This window comes from Lethenteron reissneri, chromosome 40, assembly GCF_015708825.2.
Source record: "Lethenteron reissneri isolate LAM-NWPU_2019-01 chromosome 40, ASM1570882v1, whole genome shotgun sequence".
Classification (NCBI taxonomy): domain Eukaryota; kingdom Metazoa; phylum Chordata; class Hyperoartia; order Petromyzontiformes; family Petromyzontidae; genus Lethenteron; species Lethenteron reissneri.
Window position 1 is genome coordinate 12,456,377 of NC_083818.1, and position 6,409 is coordinate 12,462,785.

Below are 6,409 nucleotides of genomic sequence, written 5' to 3' on the forward strand. Positions count from 1 at the left end.
CTTAATTTCAGCAGCATTGGGGGAACTCAAGCAAAATTGAGGAGGGCCGGTTTCGATATTCAGTGTCTCATCCAACAGAGTTGGGCTTGTTGAAGCAACGCTGGCGAACAGACATATGTGTATAGGCAAGGAACCTCCCGTTGGATATGCGTCCTACTTGGGCCCTAAACTACGATATATGATACATAACATACAGACTTATTGTTACAAGGTGGATTTGCGTCATCTGTACATGCTTATTGTGCCGATGGCCGGAATGTGTCCAATCCTTTCAAATGTGTCAACATGTGTCAACAGAGAGCCGTAGCTCTCGCCGCGCCGTCTGCCTCTGCTGGGGCCTCCCTCTCGGGGGCGCTCACTCGTTTGGCTGCCGTTCCGTCACGAGTCTCAACCATCTGACATTTCCCCAAGTCCACGAACTCTTTAGAGTGTCTCCACGAAGTCGCTATTTTTGCATTTGTTCTCTGATCTGCGGTTCCCCCTTTCTGCCACTGCGCGTGAACAGGAGCCGCTCGGCGCGTGCGGCGGTGTGGGGATGGGGGGGGGGCGTGAGGTCGGCAGACCGACGCATTTCAGTTTGTGAGCGACGTTCGAACCAACACGGCGAACCGGTTACCAAGGGGGCATTGCGAGTCCACTTTACGCAAATAGAGGACTCCCACGCGGCGCTTTGTACGATCTGCGGAGGGCACAGCGCTCAGCCGCAATGTCGTGGGTGCGGAGAGCAGGCAAGGGTCGGCTTCAACAGGATGCGTTGCGATTGGCAAAACAAAACATGTCCTCAGACGTGTTTATCAACAACAGTTCTTCGTGCATTCGTGCAGAATGACGGCCACCGTCTGTCCCGTGAGCGTGGTGCTGAGTGGTGCTGCGTGAAGGACACGCGCCATGCCCCTCTCGTATCCGCCTCTTGCCTTGTCACGCTTGGGGCTCCATCTCGAGCCCGGTATTTACATGCACGCTGCTTGGCTGGTTTGGGAGTAGGGAGGATTATGCTGATAATGCCTTGTGCTGATAATTATCAGCACAAGGCATTATCAGCATAATCCTTATAATTATCAGCACAAGGCAAGGTGCGCCTATCACTAATAATGCTGTATTGGCGAGATGGATGCGGTGTGCCAAGATAATTACCGGAGCTGGAGGTAAGATTCCTTCCCTGTTTATTAAGGATATCAGAGCAGAAACATATCCAATTGTTCCTCAATCCAGCCACCTGGCTTCTAAATCATCATTATCAACCATGGTAAATCCACTGCTGGATGAAGGCCATCCCATGCCACTACCGCCGTCACCTCTCACGAATGACCTTCGACAGAATGTGTTGGTGGCCTGCACGCACCACGTGTTTCTGCGGGTGTCCGGTGCTCGGTGTGTGCTGCGCGGTGGGTGACTGGCTGCGATGGTTCAGGCCACCCGCCACTCTGAGAAAGGCTGTGAAACGCAGCATTTTTTCACAGAGGTGATAAACCAACGGAAATTCCACGCCAATTTCCCTCCGTGGTATCTCTTATTTTGTGGAGCTTGGCAGACTCACCGTGCCCTTCACGGCCCTGAGCGAGAGACGTGAACAAGAGACATGTCCCAGCCTGTGACAACTCGCACGCGTCTGCTTCTTGCGTGCGAGAACGTCTGGGGGGCGTGAGGGCCGCCTGTGTTTGCTGCCCGGACGCACTGAGCTGTGCCCTTGGCGACGCGAGTGCTCCCTCGGTGCGCGAGTGTGGCAGCGTGGGCGAGTGCTTCCTGAGCACGTGCGTGTGTGCGCGTGTGCGATTGTGGGGAGCGGTGTTGCGGTGGTTAACGAGCTACGCTACCAATCGCGTCGCCACCTTTTCCACAGACCGGATCAGGACGGTGCCATAATATAATAAAAATATAATAATATTATTCGTGCAGCGACTGGAGATGCAGCCACCTCCGAGTGCTTTACGAACCAACATCACGTTCTCATTGCCAGCCCAGGTCGATCCAAACTGTGCAGTGTACAACACTTCAATCGAGTTTGACGAAATGCTCCCGGACATTTGGTCTGCAATGGGAGTCCTGCCTCGCATAGGATGTGATGACGCGATTGTATTATTCACTTCAACGTGTGAGGAATATTTGCAACGCTTGTGTCAGGATTTTTATTTATTAATGATTAAGAGAAATCAACCAAAAACGAAAATGAATTAAAAAACTAATTTTCATTTGGCAAAAAATAAAACCTGTGGAAACCGCGTGGGCCAGACTGCTGGCCACGAAGGGGTGGCCCAGCGTCTCCCCCAGCGCAGTGCCGCGAGACCGCGCCTCGTCCTGTTTGGTGAGCCGGTCACCCTTGCAAATGAGCCTCTCCTAGGTCGCGAGCCCTTCGTGATGGCCTTGCGAATCTGTAACTCGGCAAGGATTGCTGGGCCTCGGTGCACATTCATTCGACGGCATCTGCAGAGTCCCACTCCACTGGTAAGGATGGATTGTTCGGCCTTACAGTGTACAATGGAAATTAATAATCCCTCGGGAGAGCTGGGCAGGTGATTGAAGGTGCTGAAGGAATTCCAATTTCTACAATCCAACGTAGAGCGGGATAGAGGTACACACGGAATATTAGAATCAGAATCATTATTTATACTGGAGGAATCCGATGAGCTATCAAGCTCTTTTTCACAGATGCCTAATAGGGGCGGATCAAAAGGTTACAACAAACAATACAAACATACGGCAGGAGTGCAAAGTATAGTAAAGGTAAGAAAATCGCTAAAAATAGAATGATTTTATTTTATTTTACCAGGTAGAGCTATTAGCGTATTTTGTGACCTGGCCACATGGTAACTCAACGAAGTGGCTTATCATGTTGACATTTAGAGCAGCTAAATAATCTAAACGCATGTGCCCAGGATGGCTTCTACTGCTTCTGCCTCAGCATGGCGTCTGCACACAACCCGTTGTTGGTAACAAAGCCGCCTCCACGCGAAGTGAAGTATGACAACGATACTTTAACGTGGGCAGCCTGGACCGCCGCTCAGACATTGGACCCCGACGTCGAGCAGGGGGGTGACACAGACTGCGAGGCGGGGAAGAAGGCGAGTCGCTCCACAGTCAGCCGCGTCTGGCGGATCGGGAGGAGAGGGCCGTGGTGATGGACGGATCTCCTCACGACGACAGCAGCGCCTCTGCTGCCGCGCCGGAAACTGGACGCCTTCGAGGGACGGTGACTCCGCATCCACTCCAGCGAGCAACGTCGGCCACGCCGAGGTCCGTGACCGAGCGGCACCTCCTCCTGAGACGGGCATGGCCACGAGACGTCGGCGCTTCGGACACGGCGCTCGAGTGGACGCCTCGGCCGATGGCACCAGAGCCCTGCGCGCCATCAAGGGCGGCAGCGCAGCCGACCTCGGACGAGCACCAGGGTTGGGGCTCCTCTCTGGCCAGGGGGGAAGGGCTGGTGAAGAAGATGATGACAATGAGAACGTATTGGATTGATATTCAAACTCGGCAGCTAACGCCAGTGGGGCTGGTCGGGGTTGATGGTCTGCGATGCGATGTTCGGGTGCGCAATGAAACTCGATCTCCGTTCACCGTGGAGGTGAGGGGGATGCGGTTCAGTGGTGAATTGCTGAGTTATTTTTGTAACAAATTAAAAAGTTTGTTTCGGCGCCTCGCCGCTAACGTATGGTACTTGAGTTCAATGTAAGCCTCTTACGCCTTAACTCACCACTGTAGAGACAGAACTCAATCTCCCTGCACTGTTGACTTAACACATGTGTTTACTTGACGCGTGCCACGGTCCACTCAATGTCACCGACTCCTTTGTTCTTTTATTTGCCGATCATCGTCTGCAACAAAAGTCCCGCACATTCTCACGAGGAGGTACAGCCACATCCAAAACGAGCCCTCCTCTGTGATGTCCTGGAGAGCAGCATCCCCAGACCCCAGGCCGGGTCGCTCACCGGGATAGAGTTCATATCGTGGCTGGGGGTTGACTCAGCCCACCATCCCTCCCTCTGGGGTCGATGAAATGAGTACAGCGTGAATGTGGAATGTCCACCACTGGCTCAGGGCTGTAAACATGAGATACGCATCGCATCATTGCTCATTTAAGCAGAACTTACTTTCGCTTTGAATCACGTTTAAAACTAAATCTATTGACATTCCTCATTTGCCAAATTCCCACAACTCGTTGTGAAAGTGCCAGTGAAGGCTCCTCTACAAGACGGCGGCGCCCTCTTGCCGAGTCAATGTCTCGCAAGGTCGCTCTCTCTCTCGCTCGCTGCGTCCGTGTCAATGCGCGCCACTCGGGTTTAGAATCCCGACTCCACCTCCACAACACCCGATCCGTGATCTTCCCGGCTCGGCCACTTGACACTGGCGACGTTCCAAATTCGGGAAATTCGTCGACGGTGCCACAATGAGACAACAGGGACGACGGCGAACAGAGACAGCGAGGACGGCCTCCTTCCATCGTGCGAGTACACACGCGAGTTTTATTTGGAAATGCTTAACGTGTAACGTAATGCAGCACAACTAGAATTGCAGGGAAACAAATGCTGGGTTTGTATTGGCAGCCCCACCCCCTCCATCTGGAATGGGCTCGACTTGTGTTTAATGGCAGGATAGCTTTGTTTTGCTCTCGAGACTTGGAAATCGCAAACCGGATTCCTCTCGAATGAACCTGCCTGACGGCATTGCCTGGCATTGTGCAAGGCATCTCATATCATTCGGGGTCTCTAACACGTTAGTAGCAGCAATACGTTATTCCCTCATCATCGTCATCATCTGCTGCTGCCACAGTGGTGTAATGGTGAGCGCACCGGACTTGGGATCCAGTGGTCGCAGGTTCAATTCCATTTCCTGGCGCGGCAGGTGGACCACTGGGGCAGGTTTTTGTATATCCCTCCAGCCGCCTCTGTCCATGCAGCAGTGTGAATGTGGTACAACACAGCGACGTCAATCGGCGAGCAGTGGCGTCAACATGAACTTACAGCGCTGCACCTTTACCTGTTTACATCATCCTCATCGTACTGACACTGACCTCACAGAAGGATGGTCTCTCTTGAGAAGCAAGGGTGGTGCTGCAACGTGCGAGAAATGCACAACTACTAAACATCTACAGGATTCCTTTGTCCGATTTCCCAGTGTGAGAGTGCGTGACCTGACCTGCAGAACGAGCACCCAATGAAGGGAGTGGCTCCGCATCCTCCACCTCAATGCCATCTGCGAGGTGCAGAGCAAAAGATGCGCGCCACAATGGCTCTTCGGAGTGTGAGCCGGAAGTTTGCAATGTTTTTGAAAAAATTAATTACGATTGCTGAGCGCAGTAGGCCCAAAGACCCCAAAACGCCAAGCGGTCAGCAACCTACGTGTCTTTACCGAAAAAACAAAAGAGTATGAATCCTTGCAGTCACGAAAGCTTCAAATCTAGAAGTATTAAATTTGGAACGGATGTGAGTCTTAATCGTATGTTGACTTGAGCAGGGTTATGATTAACAGTGTAGTAAGGGCGTGGGGGAAAGAGGCGATGATGGGTGGGAGGAGGGGATTGCAAAGTGAATCAGCAAGAAGCGTGACCAGCAGCGTCCCAGTGAAGATGGGACGATGGGCCAACGGTTCCACCCACATGGCAGCGATGGCCTGACGATGGTGTGTGGTTTAATGGGATGGTCGTTGAGCACAGTATGCACGTGGCGTAACAGTTCAATCAACATCAATTACGCTATTTAATGTGTTCACTCCAATCCTGTAAAGGGTCACGTGCCGAGTCCACGCGGCATATCCGTGCACTCACAAGCACGTGCGAGAATTGCAAGCCCGAGGCAGCAGAGCCTCCTCTCAGCCCCACAGATAAGCGCCGTGTGTAATACCACACCTTCAAACACAGGTACAACGGGTGCGACCACTTCCAGTAAGCGCCCCAATCTCCGGCTTTGAGCCGGCATAGTTCTGTCTGATCTGCTCTCTAGACATCTGCAGAGGAGAATGTCGGCTCGGTCTGCAGCTGTGCGCTGCCTTTGCAGCTCTGCTTGGATCGATCGATCGGGGGGAGGGGGGGGTCAACTCGGGGACTGCGTTGGGGACGCGCGTCACGTGAACACACTTGTGGTGCATTTGCCCGAGAAAGTAGAAAATGGCATTTTGTTAAACAATTACTGCGCTCGTGAGACATCAGCGGCGTCACAATGCAACGTTCATCGATCGACATCGATTATCGGGCCCACGATTCGATCGGCGAATCAAGCGAGTGCGAATTGTACGGGGACTGCAAATATTCCCCGAGGCTGGAGTTCGTTTCAGGAGCCCTTTGCGTCCGTGCGTTGCATTGTTTCAACAAACTTAAGCATGCCGACGTTGCACCAACGTGTGTGCTGGGCATTGGCTTCTCTTGCAACGTGAAACAGGCGAACGCAAGCTGTATTGTGTTTCCGTGGCAGGGTTA